Source organism: Aegilops tauschii, chromosome 2 (genome assembly GCF_002575655.3).
Source record: "Aegilops tauschii subsp. strangulata cultivar AL8/78 chromosome 2, Aet v6.0, whole genome shotgun sequence".
Taxonomy (NCBI): domain Eukaryota; kingdom Viridiplantae; phylum Streptophyta; class Magnoliopsida; order Poales; family Poaceae; genus Aegilops; species Aegilops tauschii.
This window is the reverse complement of record NC_053036.3, coordinates 428,154,844-428,176,376: the sequence shown is the minus strand read 5'-3', so window position 1 is coordinate 428,176,376 and position 21,533 is coordinate 428,154,844.

The following is a 21,533-nucleotide window of genomic DNA, read 5'->3' as shown; positions in this document are numbered from 1 at the left end:
AAGATGATCCCTTATAATAATTTCAAGAAAGTGTTCACCCTAACTATGCACCGTTGCGAAGGTTCGTTGTTTCGAAGCACCACGTGATGATCGGGTGTGATAGATTCTAACGTTCGAATACAACGGGTGTTGACGAGCCTAGCATGTACAGACATGGCCTCGGAACACACGCAATACACTTAGGTTGACTTGACGAGCCTAGCATGTACAGACATGGCCTCGGAACACAGAGGACCGAAAGGTCGAGCATGAGTCGTATAGAAGATACGATCAACATGGAGATGTTCACCGATCTTGACTAGTCCGTCTCACGTGATGATCGGACACAGCCTAGTTGAATTCGGATCATGTTTCACTTAGATGACTAGAGGGATGTCTATCTGAGTGGGAGTTCATTAAATAATTTGATTATATGAACTTAATTATCATGAACTTAGTCTAAAATCTTTACACTATGTATTGTAGATCAAATGGCCCACGTTGTCCTCAATTTCAATGCGTTCCTAGAGAAAACCAAGCTGAAAGATGATGGCAGCAACTATACGGACTGGGTCCGGAACCTGAGGATCATCCTCATAGCAGCCAAGAAAGATTATGTCTTAGAAGCACCGCTAGGTGAAGCACCAATCCCTGAGAACCAAGACGTTATGAACGCTTGGCAGCAGCGTGCTGATGATTACTCCCTCGTTCAGTGCGGCATGCTTTACAGCTTAGAACCGGGTCTCCAAAAGCGTTTTGAGAAACATGGAGCATATGAGATGTTCGAGGAGCTGAAACTGGTTTTTCAAGCTCATGCCCGGGTCGAGAGATATGATGTCTCCGACAAGTTCTTCAGCTGTAAAATGGAGGAGAACAGTTCTGTTAGTGAGCACATACTCAGAATGTCTGGGTTGCACAACCGCTTGTCTCAGCTGGGAGTTAATCTCCCGGATGACGCGGTCATGGACAGAATCCTCCAGTCGCTTCCACCAAGCTACAAGAGCTTTGTGATGAACTACAATATGCAGGGGATGGAAAAGACCATTCCCGAGGTATATTCAATGCTGAAATCAGCGGAAGGGGAGATCAGAAAAGAACATCAAGTGTTGATGGTGAATAAAACCACTAAGTTCAAGAAGGGCAAGGGTAAGAAGAACTTCAAGAAGGACGGCAAGGGAGTTGCCGCGCCCGGTAAACCAGTTACTGGGAAGAAGTCAAAGAATGGACCCAAGCCCGAGACTGAGTGCTTTTATTGCAAGGGAAGTGGTCACTGGAAGCGGAACTGCCCCAAATATTTAGCGGACAAGAAGAAGGCCGGCAACACCCAAGGTATATGTGATATACAAGTAATTGATGTGTACCTTACCAGTACTCGTAGTAGCTCCTGGGTATTTGATACCGGTGCGGTTGCTCATATTTGTAACTCAAAGCAGGAACTACGGAATAAACGGAGACTGGCAAAGGACGAGGTGACGATGCGCGTCGGGAATGGTTCCAAGGTCGATGTGATCGCCGTTGGCACGCTACCTCTGCATCTACCCACGGGATTAGTTTTAAACCTCAATAATTGTTATTTAGTGCCAGCTTTGAGCATGAACATTGTATCTGGATCTCGTTTAATTCGAGATGGCTACTCATTTAAATCTGAGAATAATGGTTGTTCTATTTATTTGAGAGATATGTTTTATGGTCATGCCCCGCTGGTCAATGGTTTATTTTTGATGAATCTCGAACGTGATGTTACACATGTTCATAGTGTGAATACCAAAAGATGTAAAGTTGATAACAATAGTCCCACATACTTGTGGCACTGCCGCCTTGGTCACATTGGTGTCAAGCGCATGAAGAAGCTCCATGCAGATGGACTTTTGGAGTCTCTTGATTATGAATCATTTGACACGTGCGAACCATGCCTCATGGGTAAGATGACCAAGACTCCGTTCTCCGAAACAATGGAGCGAGCAACAAACTTATTGGAAATCATACATACCAATGTGTGTGGTCCAATGAGTGTTGAGGCTCACGGAGGATATCGTTATGTTCTCACTCTCACTAATGATTTAAGTAGATATGGGTATGTCTACCTGATGAAACACAAGTCTGAAACCTTTGAAAAGTTCAAGGAATTTCAGAGTGAAGTTGAGAATCAACGTGACAGGAGAATAAAATTCCTGCGATCAGATCGTGGTGGAGAATATTTAAGTCACGAGTTTGGTGCACACTTAAGGAAATGTGGAATAGTTTCACAACTCACGCCGCCTGGAACACCTCAGAGAAATGGTGTGTCCGAACGTCGTAATCGCACTCTATTGGATATGGTGCGATCTATGATGTCTCTTACCGATTTACCGCTCTCATTTTGGGGTTATGCTTTAGAGACTGCCGCATTCACTTTAAATAGGGCACCATCTAAATCCGTTGAGACGACACCGTATGAATTATGGTTTGGGAAGAAACCTAAGCTGTCGTTTCTAAAAGTTTGGGGATGCGATGCTTATGTCAAGAAACTTCAACCTGAAAAGCTCGAACCCAAATCGGAAAAATGCGTCTTCATAGGATACCCTAAGGAAACTATTGGGTATACCTTCTACCTTAGATCCGAAGGCAAGATCTTCGTTGCCAAGAACGGGTCCTTTCTAGAGAAGGAGTTTCTCTCGAAAGAATTGAGTGGGAGGAAAGTGGAACTTGATGAGGTGATAGTCACCCCTTCAGAACCGGAAAGTAGCGCAGCGCGGGAAAATGTTCCTGTGGTGCCTACACCGACTGGGGAGGAAGTTAATGATGATGATCATGAAACTTCATATCAAGTTACTGAACTTCGTAGGTCCACAAGGACACGTTCCGCACCAGAGTGGTACGGCAACCCTGTCCTGGAAATCATGTTGTTAGACAACGGTGAACCTTCGAACTATGAAGAAGCGATGGCGGGCCCGTATTCCGACAAATGGCTAGAAGCCATGAAATCCGAGATAGAATCCATGTATGAAAACAAAGTATGGACTTTGACTGACTTGCCCGATGAGCGGCGAGCCATAGAAAACAAATGGATCTTTAAGAAGAAGACGGACGCAGATGGTAATGTGACCATCTACAAAGCTCGACTTGTCGCTAAGGGTTATCGACAAGTTCAAGGGGTTGACTACGATGAGACTTTCTCACCCGTAGCGAAGCTGAAGTCCGTCCGAATCATGTTAGCAATTGCCGCATACTATGATTATGAGATATGGCAGATGGACGTCAAAACGGCATTCCTTAACGGCTTCCTTAAGGAAGAGTTGTATATGATGAAGCCGGAAGGTTTTGTCGATCCTAAGAATGCTAACAAAGTATGCAAGCTCCAACGCTCAATCTATGGGCTGGTGCAAGCATCTCGGAGTTGGAACATTCGCTTTGATGAGATGATCAAAGCGTTTGCGTTCACACAGACTTATGGAGAAGCCTGTGTTTACAAGAAAGTGAGTGGGAGCTCTGTAGCATTTCTCATATTATATGTGGATGACATACTATTGATGGGAAATGATATAGAATTCTTGGAAATTATAAAGGCCTATTTGAATAAGTGTTTTTCAATGAAGGACCTTGGAGAAGCTGCTTATATATTAGGCATCAAGATCTATAGAGATAGATCAAGACGCCTCATTGGTCTTTCACAAAGTACATACCTTGACAAGATATTGAAGAAGTTCAATATGGATCAGTCCAAGAAGGGGTTCTTGCCTGTATTGCAAGGTGTGCAATTGAGCACGGCTCAATGCCCGACCACGGCAGAAGATATAGAAGAGATGAGTGTCATCCCCTATGCCTCGGCCATAGGGTCTATTATGTATGCCATGCTGTGTACCAGACCTGATGTAAACCTTGCCGTAAGTTTGGTAGGAAGGTACCAAAGTAATCCCGGCAAGGAACACTGGACAGCGGTCAAGAATATCCTAAAGTACCTGAAGAGGACTAGGGATATGTTTCTCGTTTATGGAGGTGACGAAGAGCTCGTCGTAAAGGGTTACGTCGACGCTAGCTTCGACACAGATCTGGATGACTCGAAGTCACAGACCGGATACATGTATATTTTGAATGGAGGAGCAGTAAGCTGGTGCAGTTGCAAGCAAAGCGTCGTGGCGGGATCTACATGTGAAGCGGAGTACATGGCAGCCTCGGAGGCAGCACAGGAAGCAGTCTGGATGAAGGAGTTCATTACCGACCTAGGGGTGATTCCCAATGCGTCGGGCCCAATGACTCTCTTCTGTGACAACACTGGAGCTATTGCCCTTGCGAAGGAGCCCAGGTTTCACAGGAAGACCAGGCATATCAAGCATCGCTTCAACTCCATTCATGAAGGTGTTCAAAATGGAGACATAGATATTTGTAAAGTACACACGGACCTGAATGTAGCAGATCCGTTGACTAAACCTCTCCCTAGGGCAAAACATGATCAACACTAGGACGCAATGGGTGTTCGATTCATCACAATGTAACTAGATTATTGACTCTAGTGCAAGTGGGAGACTGTTGGAAATATGCCCTAGAGGCAATAATAAATGGTTATTATTATATTTCTTTGTTCATGATAATTGTCTATTATTCATGCTATAATTGTATTGTCCGAAAATCGTAATACATGTGTGAATACATAGACCACAAAGTGTCCCTAGTAAGCCTCTAGTTGACTAGCTCGTTGATCAACAGATAGTCATGGTTTCCTGGCTATGGACATTGGATGTCATTGATAACGGGATCACATCATTAGGAGAATGATGTGATGGACAAGACCCAATCCTAAGCATAGCATAAAAGATCGTGTAGTTTCGTTTGCTAGAGCTTTTCCAATGTCAAGTAGCTTTTCCTTAGACCATGAGATCGTGCAACTCCCGGATACCGTAAGAGTGCTTTGGGTGTGCCAAACGTCACAACGTAACTGGGTGACTATAAAGGTGCACTACGGGTATCTCCGAAAGTGTCTGTTGGGTTGGCACGGATCGAGACTGGGATTTGTCACTCCGTGTGACGGAGAGGTATCTCTGGGCCCACTCGGTAATGCATCATCATAATGAGCTCAATGTGACTAAGGCGTTAGTCACGGGATCATGCATTGCGGTACGAGTAAAGAGACTTGCCGGTAACGAGATTGAACAAGGTATTGGGATACCGACGATCGAATCTCGGGCAAGTAACATACCGATTGACAAAGGGAATTGTATACGGGATTGATTGAATCCTCGACACCGTGGTTCATCCGATGAGATCATCGTGGAACATGTGGGAGCCAACATGGGTATCCAGATCCCGCTGTTGGTTATTGACCGGAGAGGCGTCTCGGTCATGTCTGCATGTCTCCCGAACCCGTAGGGTCTACACACTTAAGGTTCGGTGACGCTAGGGTTGTAGAGATATATGTATGCGGAAACCCGAAAGTTGTTCGGAGTCCCGGATGAGATCCCGGACGTCACGAGAGGTTCCATAATGGTCCGGAGGTGAAGAATTATATATAGGAAGTCCAGTTTCGGCCACCGGGAAAGTTTCGGGGGTTACCGGTATTGTACCGGGACCACCGGAAGGGTCCCGGGGGTCCACCGGGTGGGGCCACCTATCCCAGAGGGCCCCGTGGGCTGAAAGTGGAAGGGAACCAGCCCTTAGTGGGCTGGGGCGCCCCCCTTGGGCCTCCCCCCATGCGCCTAGGGTTGGGAACCCTAGGGGGAGTTCCCCCTTGCCTTGGGGGGCAAGGCAACCCCTTCCCCCCCTTGTGGCCGCCGCCCCCCTTGAGATCTCATCTCTTGGGGCCGGCGCCCCCCCAGGGGGCCTATATAAAGGGGGGAGGGAGGGCAGCACACAACAGCCTTGGGCGCCTCCCTCCTCCCCTGCAACACCTCTCTCTCTCTCTCTCGCAGAAGCTCGGCGTAGCCCTGCGAAGACCCGCTACATCCACCACCACGCCGTCGTGCTGCTGGATCTCCATCAACCTCTCCTTCCCCCTTGCTGGATCAAGAAGGAGGAGACGTCGCTGCACCGTACGTGTGTTGAACGCGGAGGTGCCGTTCGTTCGGCACTCGGTCATCGGTGATTTGGATCACGGCGAGTACGACTCCGTCATCCACGTTCATTGGAACGCTTCCGCTCGCGATCTACAAGGGTATGTAGATGCACTCCCTTCCCCTCGTTTCTAGTATACTCCATAGATGCATCTTGGTGAACGTAGGAAAATTTTAAAATTATGCTACGATTACGAACATATTTTTCTCAGCGCTAAGCCCAGACCCAGCAAGAAAGCTCGGTTGAATAAAATGGTTGATGAAGACGTGGCTGTTGAACCGGAGAAAACTCCAGATCCTGAAGAGACCAACATTGATGCCATACTGAATGACCCACCGCCTCAAGATCACGACTTCGTTGCTGAGCAGGCAGAAGTTGACACCACAAGCCATGCTGACCAGCCAACCAGCCCTATCCGAACTGACAATAAACCGGCAAGTCCAGTTAAAAATACTGACAAACCGCCAACCCCAGTAATGGCTGCTGATGACAAAGATGATGACATTATGATTACTGGCACTGGCCATACCGCTCCAGGCAATCCTGTCACTTTGTCAAAGCATACTGCCAAAGATGAGCTCTCTGCAATTGGCAAAGGCAAATGGAACGCCGATTTGTCAAATTATGCCCATCTGAATGTTCAAGACCTTCACTCTGGCTTCCTGAACCGTCTGTACACCAGCCGTGACTATGAAGCCGGTTTGGTAAATATGATGAAGGAGCGATATGAGGTAACTTTATAAGTATTTCTCTCTTATATTTAATTGGAGCTTATCAACTCCAGTAGCCCCCAAGTGACGGTTTAAGATACCAATTTAAACCGGGACTTAGTAACAATTTCATTTTTGCACCAATGCATCTTAACTTCACTGATGTAGCCCCCAAGGGCCGGTTTAACTTTATAAAGATGAACCGGGACTTTGTAGAAGAATTCTCATATCAACATTTTATGAGCAAATACACATTAGCCCCCAAGTGCCAAGCTTAATACTTGTATTGTACTTGGGACTTGTATAAATTTCTGATAAAGAGCAAATATGCATTAGCCCCCAAGTACTATGGGCATAACTTGTTATGTGCTTGGTACTTCAAATATGTACTGTCAACTCATTATATATCTGTCTCTTTATAGGCTGAACTGAGCAAGAAGGAAAGCCAAATCACTGATCTGCAAGAGAACCTCAAAACCTAACAGGCCGAAACTTCCAAGGCAAAAGATGAGCTGGCGAGCGCCTTAGCTGCTATGGAAAAGCTAAAGGAGAGCTTCCACAAGGAGCGGGCGGATTGGAACACAGAGAAATCCGCTTTGCAGAAAAGGGCTGAAGACGCAGAAGAAGCTCTCAAACCGGTGGTAGACGAGCTGACTGGTGTAAAGCGGCAAGTACATGCTATGACCACTGCTATGTTTGGTAAGCATCCTTGCTTTATACTTTCAACATATCTTCCCATGTGTTGCTGGTTTACTGACGTTTATAATGATGCAGGAACTCGTATTAGCCATCTAGGCTCTAACGTACAGAAGAAATTGAAAGCGGCCTATACTCTGATAGAACAGCTGTATACCGGTGCGCAGCGGATCATATGCACCGCTTCACACAATAAACCTCCTCCAACATTGATCAAGGACACCTTAGAAAGGCTATCCATGCTGCCTGCCCGGGATGAAGAACTAAAGAAAGCTGCGGCAAGGGGCGGAGCTCTGACCGCTCTAACCCAGGCAAAGTCGTGGGTGCCTGATCTTGATCCGGTGGATGTGGCTAAAGGCTTCCCAAGCTTAAAATAAGACGGATTAGAATTTGGCCAGGAGGATCTCTGCGCCATAAACCGGGAAGTACGTCCACTGGCTTGTCAAATAGCTGAAGAAGCTGATCTCTCATACTATCAGGCAAGTTATGATGCCAAGAACAGACGGGTTGCTGCACCAATTCCGGAAGCGCAAATCTGATCCCTCCAATCCGTAAGCACACTTATGCCCCTGATATTGAACCGTCAACCCTTATAAGCGACGAAGCTGTGTTCCAAGCTTTAACTGGGATCGACTGGACAACTGTTGACTTCCAGCCGCTGGGTAGAGATGAAGAAGATGAACCGGTGCAAGATGATCCGCAGCCGTCAGGTCAAGCTGATAAGTAATCATAATCCGGGGGCCGGTTTAGTCTTCCACGTGCTGCAATGCTTATTGAGAAACAATTATCCCTTTGGGCACTGAAACGCCTTGTAATAGGCTAGTTAAAACACTTGGTCTGTTATGCCTTCGTGCATATTTACCTGCAACTGATGCGTGTTAATCCGCCATGCTTAAGATATGATGTTCATAATCCATAGCTATTTATTCAAGTTGCTCCTGCAGATAAGAAGCTTAAAGCGCCCTGGCGGTTTACCACCGGGCGGGTCATGATACCCAAATATATATGACCAAGGTTTATAACCAAGGTTGTAAAAGATAACCAAATATGGAAATATATGATACCTGTGACCTTTAGGCATAGTGTTGGCCGACCAACTTTGTAATGAGGGTAATAACCCTAATCCGGAGTAGAAGTAACTCCTGTTATATGATGCCGGTTTATCAGAAAACCGTTTCGGGCTGTGATAAACACCGGTTTATTCCATACTGGTGATTTTGAGTCAAAACCAGACCGGGCTGATAGTCTCCGGATTATAACTTGATCATGTACTGACAACTTGTAGTTGACAGCCGAACTGGGTTAATAAACACCGGTTTTAAAAAGATCACAAATCTTATGAAACAAAGAAAACTTAGCAAAAGGAAAATAAAAACCGTTGTAGTCGAGGCTTTTCACGGGCTGCCAGGTCCCAAATTCGAGGCTTTTCATGGGCTGCCAGGCCACTGAGTTAAACCATTTTTGCAAAGCCTTTTAAGATGGTCCTCAATCCTTAACCAAGCATCGTTTTAACTTGACAAGTTCAGGGTCTTCATTTTAGAGTAACTTGTCAAAGTTCGAAGGGTCATACCAGGTTTACCTGGGCGGAGTGACTTACTTAAATAGGCAGGTTTACCCGGGGTTTTAGGTGTATACACCAGGCTTCCAAGCCATGGCTTGATAGCCCATTACAAGTGTAGATTCTTAGTTCATTTCGACAGCAAAGAATCCCCAAGCAACGTTGTGAGCTGTGCTCAGTGGGTGCCTATGTTTGAGCTGTTGTTTTACAACACTCTCTTTGGCCCCGGATTGATGTGGCTTTGAGCCGATCAAGAGGTGTGACTGTGGTTCGGATACGACCAAGCCCCCAAGTGATGTTGTGGCATTGCGCCGATCAAGAGGTGTAGCTATGGTTCGGATACGACCAAGCCCCCAAGTGATGTTGTGGCATTGCGCCGATCAAGAGGTGTAGCTATGGTTCGGATACGACCAAGCCCCCAAGTGATGTAATATAAAGCTTTGAGAAGCTAAATCAAGGGGTAAACCGGACGCCGCTTTGTAAGCTCCATGTAACCACACATGATGTAAGAAAAACAACACATACCCCGCTTTAGCTGAGGTTTCGGTTTATTATACTGATCATAATATATACAATGTCATAATATGTACATAAGCAGAGCCTGTAGCTCAAGTATAGTAGGGCCGAAGATGAGCAATATTCCATGGCCGGTTGGTCTCCTCCGATTTACGTGAGTCTTTGCGCTCTCGAACATCGATTAGGTAGTATGACCCGTTGTGCAGATTCTTGCTGACCACAAAGGGTCCTTCCCAAGGGGGGGATAGCTTGTGCATGTCCATCTGGTCCTAGATGAGTCGAAGCACCAAATCGCCTTCTTGAAAGGTTCTGGTTCTAACCCCGCGGCTATGATAATGACGCAGATCTTGCTGATAAATCGCCGAACGGGCTGCCGCCATGTCACGCTCCTCATCTAACAGGTCGAGAGATTCCTGTTGTGCCTTCTCGTTGTTAGCTTCAACATATGCCGCTACACGAGGTGAGTCATGACGGATGTCACTAGGAAGAACCGCTTCCGCTCCATAAACCATGAAGAACGGTGTGTATCCTATCGATCTGTTGGGTGTGGTATTGATGCTCCATAACACAGAAGGTAACTCCTCAACCCAACAACCCGGCGTCCGTTGCAAAGGAACCATAAGCCGGGGTTTGATGCCTCTCAAGATCTCTTGATTGGCCCTCTCCGCTTGACCATTGGACTGGGGGTGAGCCACTGATGACACGTCAAGCCGGATGTCCTCACGTTGATAGAACTCCTTCATGGCACCCTTTGACAGAACTCCTTCATGGCACCCTTTGACAGATTGGTACCATTGTCTGTTATAATGCTGTGTGGAAAGCCAAACCGGAAGATCACCTTTTTGATGAATTGAACCGCCGTGGCTGCGTCACACTTACTAACTGGCTCTGCCTCCACCCACTTCGTGAACTTATCAACCGCCACCAAAAGGTGGGTCTTCTTGTCCTTGGACCTCTTGAAAGGCCCAACCATATCCAGCCCCCAAGTTGCAAATGGCCAGGTGATTGGAATCATCCTCAATTCTTGAGCCGGTACATGAGCGCGCCTTGAGAATTTCTGACAGCCATCACATCTTTTGACCAAGTCCTCGGCATCAGCATGAGCTATCAACCAATAGAAACCATGACGAAATGCCTTGGCCACCAAAGATTTTGAACCGGCCTGGTGACCACAATCTCCTTCGTGGATCTCACGCAAAATTTCACGGCCTTTCTCAGGAGACACACAGCGTTGAAACGCCCCTGTCACACTGCAATGATGTAACTCTCCATTGATAATAGTCATGAACTTGGATCGCCGGATTATCTGCCTGGCCAAAGTTTCATCCTCTGGTAACTCACCCCGGTTCATATACGCCAGATATGGAACCGTCCAATCCGGGATAACATGAAGAGCCGCCACCAACTGAGCCTCCGGATCAGGAACAGCCAAATCCTCTTCACCAGGGAGCTTGACGGACGGATTATGCAAAACATCCAGGAAGACATTAGGTGGAACCGGTTTACGTTGGGAACCCAGGCGGCTTAAAGCATCCGCCGCTTCATTCTTCCGCCGGTCCACATGATCCACCTGATAACCTTTAAAGTGACCTGCAACAATATCCACCTCACGACGATATGCTGCCATTAGTGGGTCCTTGGAATCCCAAGTGCCGGACACTTGTTGAGCCACCAGATCCGAGTCACCGAAGCACTTAACTCGGCTTAGGTTCATCTCCTTAGCCATCCAAAGACCATGGAGTAAAGCCTCATATTCAGCTGCATTGTTAGTGCAAGGGAACATTAAACGGAGAACATAACAAAACTTATCACCTCGTGGGGAAGTTAATACGACTCCAGCCCCCGAGCCCTCCAATTGCCTGGACCCATCAAAATGAATAGTCCAATAAGTATGATCCGGCTTCTCCTCTGGCGCTTGTAATTCTGTCCAATCATTGATGAAATCCACAAGTGCCTAAGATTTGATCGCTGTTCGGGGTATGTATTTCAACCCGTGAGGCCCGAGCTCTATAGCCCACTTAGCAATCCGGCCAGTTGCTTCCCTGTTCTGGATTATATCCCCCAAAGGAGCAGAGCTGACCACCGTGATGGGATGACCTTGGAAATACTGCTTAAGCTTCCGGCTTGCCATGAAAACCCCATATACCAACTTTCGCCAATGCGGGTACCTCTGCTTGGATTCAATAAGTACCTCACTGATATAGTAAACCGGCCGCTGGACCGGATATTCCTTTCCTGCCTCCTTCCGCTCCACCACAATAGCCACACTAACAGCCCGAGCATTAGCTGCCACATATAGCAACAACGGTTCTTTGTCCACTGGAGCAGCGAGAATCGGCGGATTAGCCAGCTGTCGCTTTAAGTCCTCAAACGCTTCATTAGCGGCGTCACTCCATACGAGGTTATCCGTTTTCTGCAGCATATGATATAAAGGGATGGCCTTCTCGCCAAGGCGACTGACAAACCGGCTCAACACGGCAATCCGGCCTGCCAGGCGTTGAACATCATTGATACACTTCGGTTTAGCCAAGGAGGTGATGGCTTTGATCTTTTCCGGATTAGCTTCAATGCCCCTATTAGACACCAAAAAGCCCAAGAGCTTGCCTGCAGGTACACCAAAGACACACTTGGCCGGATTAAGCATCATTTTATAAACCCGCAGGTTATCGAAGGTTTCCTCCAAGTCATCAATCAATGTCTCCTTCTTCCTTGATTTTACCACAATATCATCCACATAGGCGTGAACATTGCGGCCGATCTGTTTATGAAGACAATTCTGCACACACCGTTGATAAGTCGCCTAGGCACTCTTGAGCCCAAAGGGCATGGACACATAGCAAAAGGCTCCAAAGGGAGTTATGAAGGCTGTCTTCTCCTGGTCCTTAACTGCCATTTTGATTTGATGATAACCAGAATATGCATCCAAAAAGCTCAAACGCTCGCAACCCGCCGTAGCATCAATAATTTGATCAATACGGGGAAGGGCAAAAGGATCTGCTGGACAAGCTTTATTGAGATCTGTGTAGTCCACACACATACGCCAAGTGCCATTCTTCTTGAGGACCAGCACCGGGTTAGCCAACCACTCAGGATGGAATACTTCAACGATAAATCCAGCCGCCAAGAGCCTGGCTAATTCTTCTCCAATAGCTTTGCGTCTTTCTTCATTGAACTGGCGGAGAAACTGCTTGACCGGTTTATACTTGGGATCAACATTGAGAGTGTGCTCAGCGAGTTCTCTCGGTACACCTGGCATGTCAGAAGGTTTCCATGCAAAGATGTCCCGATTATCACGGATGAACTCGATGAGCGCGCTTTCCTATTTCAGATCCAAGTTAGCGCTGATGCTAAACTTCTTGGACGAATTGCCAGGCACGAAGTCAACAAGCTTAGTCTCATCAGCTGATTTAAACTTCACGGCCGGACCATGCTCTGTAGTTGGTTTCTTCAACGAAGTCATATTTGCCGGATCAACATTGTCCTTGTAAAACTTCAACTCTTCTGTTGCACAAACCGACTCAGCATAAGCCGCATCACCTTCTTCACACTCCAGAGCAATCTTGCGGCTCCCATGCACGGTTATAGTTCCCTTGTGACCCGGCATCTTGAGCTGCAGATAGACATAACAAGGTTGTGCCATAAACTTAGCATAAGCTGGCCGTCCAAATAGGGCATGATACGGGCTTCTAATTTTCACCACTTCAAAGGTCAAGGTTTCTGATCTCGAGTCATGCTCATCTCCAAAAGCCACCTTCAGAGCTATCTTACTAACAGGATATGCCGACTTACCAGGCACCACACCATGGAACACCGTATTGGACGGTTTAAGATTTTTATCTGTTAACCCCATGCGACGGAGAGTTTCATAATAAAGGATATTGATACTACTCCCTCCATCCATGAGTACCTTAGTGAACTTATAACCTCCCACCTAAGGTGCCACCACCAGAGCCAGATGACCTGGATTGTCAACCTGGGGTGGATGATCTTCTCTACTCCATACAATCGGCTGCTCAGACCAGCGCAAATAACGGGGCACCGCCGGTTCAACGGCCTTCATCGCCCTTTTATGAAGCTTCTGATCGTGCTTGTCCAAGCTAGTGGTGAAGACATGATACTGTCCGCTATTCAACTGCTTCGGGTTGCTCTGGTAACCCGACTGCTGCTGCTGCTGCTGATTGCCCTGATGATTATAGCCACCTTGGTTACCCTGATTACCTTGATTGTTATGTCCACCCTGATTACCATGAAAGCCTGAACCCGAATTTCCTCCACCATAGCCCGGCCCATGAGACCCGAGGCCCGAACCGCCTCCTGGTCCATGATCATACCGGAAAGAATCAGAATTTTTGAACTCTTGCATGATGTAACAATCTTTCCAGAGGTGCGTGGATGGGATCTCCTTCGTCCCATGCTTTGGACAGGGCTGGTTCAACAGATAAGACAAACGATCCGGATTAGGACTTGGCCCTCCACCGCGCTGGGGCAGTTTACCCTTACGCCGCTGGCCCTTGTCATGTGTATTAGTATTAGCCACAAAGTCTAAACCGTGGTCCGCCTTACGTTGCCGCCGTTTCCATGACCCGCCGGGTTGTGGTGCTGCCCCTTGGCGTTGCCGCTCTTTTTTCCCTTCCCTGTCTTATCGTCAGACTCGGGATCCTTGGTACTATCAGAGTCGGCATACTTCACCAGTGCAGCCATGAGGGTTCCCATGTTATTGCAATGACGTTTGAGCCGTCCCAACTTCAACTTCAGGGGTTCAAACTGGCAATTGCCTTCTAATGTTAAAACTGTGGTGTCAGCGTTGATGCGGTCTGATGAATGCAAAATTTCCAAAACCCGGCGCACCCAATGGGTTGTTGACTCTCCTTCCTCCTGGACACAGGCAGCTAAGTCCACAATTGACATGGGTTGCTTGCATGTATCCTTGAAATTCTGAATAAACCGAGCTCTCAACTCGGCCCATGACCTGATAGAATTAGCCGGTAAGCTCTTTAGCCAAGTGTGGGCCGTCCCTTCTAGCATCATGGTGAAGTATTTCGCACACGCCGCATCATCCACATCCAGCATCTCCATTGCCATCTCATAGCTTTCGACCCATGTTTCAGGGGATAAATCGACGGTGTAATTCGGCACCTTGCGCGGGCCCTTGAAATCCTTGGGCAGGCGCACATTGCGCAATGCTGGGACAAGACACGACACTCCCAAAGAACTAGAGGTAACTCCTGGTTCCACCGAAGTGGTTGGACGAACCGGAGTAAGCTGACGGGCTTCATGCTGCGCCGCTAACTCGGCCTCTCTGCGTGCCCGAGCCCGGTCCACCACCTCCTGAGCATCACCAGCACCACCCGCCGGGTTATTGCCACGGGGCGGATCACGGTTCCGCACATTGCTTGACATTGCCGGTTCATCCATACGCCTGCTATAACTCTGGCTTGGACGGGGAGTGGAATGAATCCGATTGCGACTATATGAATAAGCTTCCTGTTGAACCAAGGCTGTCTGAAGAAGCTCCTTAACCCGACGCGTCTCGACCGCCGCCAGAGAATCGCCTTCAATCGGGATGGCCGCCAGCCGTGAAGCGGCAGCGACAATGTTGTCCATCGGGTTAGAGTAATGACCCGGTAGCGTGGGGACATGCGGTGTTACAATGTTGTTCTAACGAGGCGGATCCACCAAACGTGGCTGAACCGGCACCCCTGCTCCAGGTGCCTCCGCCCGGTTTACCACCGGCGGATTACTGGTCCCTGCTCCTGGGGTGTTAAAGAGATTTCTAGCGTCATAAACCGGCGGCAGGCGAGATCGGTGCCTCCTCTTCAGGACTTCGTTCGACGCACTCTGATCCAGCATAATCCGGTAAGCTTGTGCATCCAAAGCGGCCCGCTCCGCGGCTATCCTGGTATCCTCAGCTGCTAAGTCGGCTTTGGCCTGGGTGATCCGATCTTTCACTTTCGCAATTTCCGCATTGTGTGCATCCTGATCCGCCGGGTTAACCTCCGCCATCAGCGTTGCCAACACGTCAAACAAATCAGATAGAACCTGAGCTGGCGGTCGCACAGGGCCTCCTGCCCCGGCCGCCGTTGCCGCTGCCGATCCGGAAATCATCGCCGCTGCGGTCGAAGAGTGGAGCGCCGGTTGCGTACCGGCCATGAAGATCGCAACCCGGTTTGGCAGATCAAAGGGGTCCGGAATACTGTCGCCATCGGAACAGCCCCCAATCCGGCCATCTTGTAACTGATATAACGACTCGGTCTCTCCGGTCGATGACTCGTCGCCGGAATAAACGACGGTCTCACCACCAGATTCTGATCTATCCTCAGATTCCCCTCCATTGATAACTCCAACGAAGGCACGCTTCATGACAGGCTTGACCCGGGCAGATCTCGCACGCTGAGCCATTTCGACGAGGTCGGTGCAGATGTCCGGCTCAGGGCCCGGTTCGCCGATCTTGCCAATGAAAACGTGTATGCCACCAAAGGGGACCCGGTACCCGTACTCGATTGAGCCGGCCTCGGGGCCCCAGCCTGCATCGTCGATGTAGAGCTTGCCACGACGACTCTTGGTCATCTGGCCCACAGCGTAACCCTTGAGTCCTTCGAAGTTGCCCTCCAAGAACTTGAAACCATCGTGCGATAGTCCCACGGTGGGCGCCAATTTTCGTGGTTTTGTCACGGCAGATGTCCTAGAGAAAGGACTTAGTAGTGGAGCCATCGCTACGGGTTAACTTAAAGGGGTTAAAGCGGACAAGGGACGCAAGAGAGTTTTATACTAGTTCGGCCCCTTGCGATGAAGGTAAAAGCCTACGTCTAGTTGTGATGGAATTGCTGGGGTTTCGATGACCAGGGAGCGAATACGCTTTGCCTGAGTCTCGAGTTGTTGTCTCTTGTCCTTGAACCGCCGCCGGGTCGTCCCCTTATATACATGGGTTGACGTCCGTCGGTTTACAGAATCCCGAGGCCGGCTCATAATCGTGTCCGGCTCGGTCTCTGCTACTTCTATCTTACAACACAAGTTTACATATCAATGCCGGTTTATGTCTACAGGCCTTAAACCGGCTTTGGGCCCTGGGCCTTCATGAAGCGTCATTGTCTGTCTTCATGGACTTCAGATACAGATGAACTACTTATGGGGTTAACCCGGCCTCTCCTGGCCGGTTTACGCCCAGTGGTAATATCCCCAACAACCAAAGAATCCGTCCTCTGGTCCCTCGATCACGTGTGTACCTCCAAGAATGACGCCCCCAAGGGAGGAACGACACCAGAGCGCCGCCGTCATCTGATCATCCGATCTAGGGTTTCCCCCGGAGGTAGCAGAGAGTGGCCTTGAACTACTCCACGGCGATGCCTTCAAGAAGGGAATGACGCAGATAGCGCCGCCACCGCCGGCCTTAGCAGACGCCGAAGGCAAGTTTTCACCTAGATCAGTTCGAAGGGATCCGACTCTCGTGCACGGGCTGCCGTCACCACCAGCACCACCAGGCAGAACCCTGGAACACCGGCAGATCAGCGAGCCGCCGGCACCACCGCATCCAGATCGCCGGCCACACCGGGCCGCCGCCATCCCCCGCGCCGTCCGGGTCAGAGACGGAGCTGCCGACTGCGCACGGGGACCACCGTCGCCTGCACACGCCGGAGCGCCGTCAAGAGCCCAGCGCCCGCCACCGCTTGCCAAGGGCCGCCGCCGCGCGCCCCAAGCAGACTCCCATGCACACCAAGGGAAACCGCGAGCGTGAGCCCTGCCGTCGCCCCCAAGCCCGCGTCGGCGCGCCCCGCTTCCAGCGCGCCGCCAACAACCGTCGCGATCCGCCCGCGCCAGATCCAGCGAGTCGTGGGAGAAGAGATCCGCCGCCGCCGACGCCGACCGGGCTTTGCCCAGCGGCGGCGAGGAGGAGAGGTCGGGGGAGGGACGAGGACGCGGCGGCGCTAGGGTTCCCCCCGGTCGCTGCGCAGGGGCGACACAGGAGGAGACGGGAGGGTTCCAGCGTGTATCTAGTAAGAAATCGGTTGATTGATTACATATGTGGATTATGTTTACTCATGGAAGCTACTTAACTTGGAACTTGTACGATCTCTTTGAGCTTGGGCAGTTACCCACAAGTGAACGCCCAATGGGTAAACCATAGAGATGGGTCCACAAGAGCCACTCAACAGTCAACCACCAAAGCAATACTGAGTACCACACATATTAATTAAGTTGTTAATAAGTAGTTAACCATATAGTTTGTAGTTGCCAAAAAAATAGTTTGTAACCCATCAACTAATGATGATTCCAACACCGTTATGATATAGCAACTAAGCATCACTACACAATGGTTACAAGGAACAGGGTAACAGATCCTATGTTTTTGCTACTCGGTGTCATGCAATAGCATAGCGTAAGCCTAAACTCACACTCCTATCATGGCATACTATAGTGCATAGTAAAATACTAAGATTCATGATCAAAATGAAACTTGCCTTGCTTGTTGTTATCACCGGTGCACTCCTCACAGTCACAAGGATTGCACTCCTTGCAATCTAAGCACTGCACACAAAAATATACACAACATACATAAGACCATAATACTTGCGTGAATTACAAATAAGAAGCAAACACACACATACAAGGTGTATTTTGTTTTAGTTAGAGTTTGGTTGAAACGAATTTCAAATGTGACTTGACTTAGTTGATTTGAGTTTGAAATTCAGTTTCAGGTTTGAGTATGAGTCTGCGCTGAATTGCAACGCCGGTAAGGTGAGGATACGCATGTCCAACGCGCACGCATCCGGCATGCGCAGGAACGGCGAGTTCTTCCTCGCCCTACGCCTCGCTTCCGTCTCCCTCGCTAGCGCCGTCACCGTGTATCTATACTGGCGGCGCGGCTGAGGCGCCGGACCGTTCACCATCGAGCAGCTCGGAGCGCTCCGGCGCCAGGCCACGAGCATCCTGGCTGAGCCGGGCCGAGTTGCCGCGCCGCTGGGCCGGGAACTTTTTTTTTGAATGTTGGTAGGAGTTCTACCAAATTCATTGATCAGTAAGGAGTAAAAACAGTACAGAAGGGTGCCCAATAAAAAACGAACAAAGCACCTAAGAAAGGTGCTAAAAGAGGAAAAAACAAGGCAACAAATCAGCCTGGGTCGAAGGGGATCCCTGCTCCTACCATGTTCCAGATTCTAATTTTCTCCTTAATTCTCCTCACCAGCGTGCTAGTATCCATCCGCTTGTTGTTGAACAGCCGTCTATTCCGTTCGCACCATATTTCCCAAGAGATTAGGTGCAGAAGAGACAAGGTCCCTTTCCTTTTTGCGATCGGTGCTTTTTGCCAGCAGCTTTGCATCCATCCTCCAACGCTGTGCAGCTCCATCCAGGAGATTGGCCGCAATGATGGCAAGGCAGCCGCAGCCGCGATCAAGTCCCAAGCCTTCCTTGCCCACGGGCATTCCACAAGAAGATGGAAGGCAGTTTCCAGATTTCTCTGACACAAAGGACAGAAATAGTTGTTCTCCCATCCGCGCCGCAGCAACACATCGGCCGTCAAAATTTTCCCTAGCGTGGCCGTCCATAGAAAGAATCTACACTTGCCCGGTGCCCACGCTGCCCAAATGTGCTTAGGCCCTCCATGGACATCGAGCCCAAGAATTATACTCCCTCCGTCCGGAAATACTTGTCGGAGAAATGCATAAAAATGAATGTACCTAGAACTAAAATACGTCTAGATACATCCATTCCTCCGACAAGTATTTCCGAACGGAGGGAGTAGCTGGTAGGCAGATCTTGCACTGTAAGCAGCGTCGGGGTTGAAACGCCACTCAATGGTGTCCGGCTGACCAGGTGTAAAGGTGATGTTCTCAAGCTGCGCAGCAAGAGAAACAAGCTGATGCACCATCGTTTCGGTCAAGCCTTGAGCCAGGTCCGACAGCCATCGCTCATTAGTCATGGCATCCTTGACAGTACGATTTTTCCAGATTGAGACCTTGTACAGGTCTGGTGCAACTGTCTTTGGGCAGAGTCCATTCAACCATCGATCATGCTAGAACCGTGCAATGCAACCGGGAACTCGTGGAGCAGATTCTGGACGTGGGCAGCGAACTGGCAGGCACACGCAGCATGCGGCGGAGCAAGGCCCCCGAAAGGGAGGGGCCCCCACCCAGGGATATGTGTGTTGTAGGCCTGCTGTGGCGTGGACTGAAAAATGTGTATTTTGGCCCAAGTTAATGGGTACACACGATTATAATGCATGTCCAGGCCTTGCGGAGCAGATAGGAGCGATCGTTTGTCTCAAAAAAAGAGATAGGAGCGATCGTGGATCGATTCCGTGGCTAGTGACGCATCAATTATGATCTCGCGGATGTAGGCGGCTGCCACAGGATGCTTCGCTGCCCTTTCGCCGGTCACGCCGCAGCCTCGCCCTGATCGTCGTCTCCTCCTCCTTTTAGGCGTCATGACCGCGAGAAACAGTTGACCGGCAGGCGACGAGGGATGCCAATCGCGCATACGGCTGCAAACAGCTTCAGCCAAAGATGCCCATCACTGGTCCCTCCACCAAGAGATTAGAAGCTGATTCTTGAACAGGTACCCATGCCCTAGCGATTTTTTCATAGTAATTACTAAAAAATATGAATGATAATCAATATTTAGTTTTCATTGCTGAAATAGGTAATTGATGATAGATCGATTAGGTATTAGGGATAGATCTCATCGGGGTTTGTCATTACTAGTTGAACGTGAATCAATAAGATTTTATCAAGGTATTTTTATAGATTTGCTCTAATTTCCAATTACTAAGGGCACGCCCAAGACATAGGTCTTTGTACGATGCTTACGGGAAATACATAAAAATTAACAGTTACAACATCTGTCTAAAAGTCTCTACCTCCGGTGCTAATTGTAATGTATAGATGCTTTTCCGATTAGATTGGATAGTGTTTGTTCTCTGCAAGAGCAGATGCAAGCGCTCATCAATGAAAAGAAACCGGTCCGTGATTTTCTGGAGGGCGCTAGATTTGGCAGCGCTTCAAATTTTTCATCCTCGTCTGTAATTTCTGTGAGATTTAATCTTGAGATTAAATGAAAGCGGGGGAATGGCCAGGAAATCGGTTTTGGTGACATGCTCTAAGGGCCCCGAGCTTAAGCTTCGCCCTGGGCCCCTAAAATCTTAGGACCGGCCCTGTGTCGTGCACCTGCTACTCGTCACCATCATGTGCTTCCCGGAGTTCATCCTACCGACATTGTTCCTGTGCATGTCCATGGCCGGCGTCTAGCCGGAGCGTGGCCGGGCGATGAGCTTCCTGGCGACGCAGGACGAGGCAGTGCTGCTCGCGTGGAGGGACCATAGGGCAACGGCGTCCGGCCTCGGCGCCGTACGACACGCCGTTCCGTATCAAGGCTGTACGTGGTCCATCGCCCATCGGCCGCCGGCAACTTCTTCAAGAGGCTGCCTTCCGGAGCAGCTTGATCATGCTTGCATCACATATGATGTTTGCTTAATTCTTCAGTTCGTTACCGTGGTCTGCCACTGGCAGCACAAGTGACAGCTACATTCTGGCCACTCACCAGCCACTCACCAGCACGATCAATATATAGCAATCCATGGCTAAATATCCACGATGAAGCTGCATCTGAACAGCCAGAAAGAATAGACGAACCTTAGTTGAGACAGAAGAGTGCTCTGACAATCCATCAAGTACCCAAAAGCCTTGATACGTGGTTAATTATAAAGTAATCAAACCCCGACAAAATAGCTTTTATGTGGCTTCGAGATTTATGCCCCTTCTACATTCTTCTGTATGTACATCTCACCAAATCATGCAAACACTTCTTTTCTTTGTCAGATCTAAACCTGTTTCACAAAACCTGCATTCATCCCACTGTCTTAAATACAGGAGGCCAGACATGCATGCAAGATTGACAAGCCTTGCAGATCAGATGATCAACGAACAAAAAGGAAAATCATATCAGCAAACATTTGCAAACACGTTCCTGCGTTCCACTTTAATCCTTAGCACTGGTGCCTGAATCCCAGAGCTACAGATTATTCTGCAGGCTATTGGAAATCTAATAAACCTTCTTAC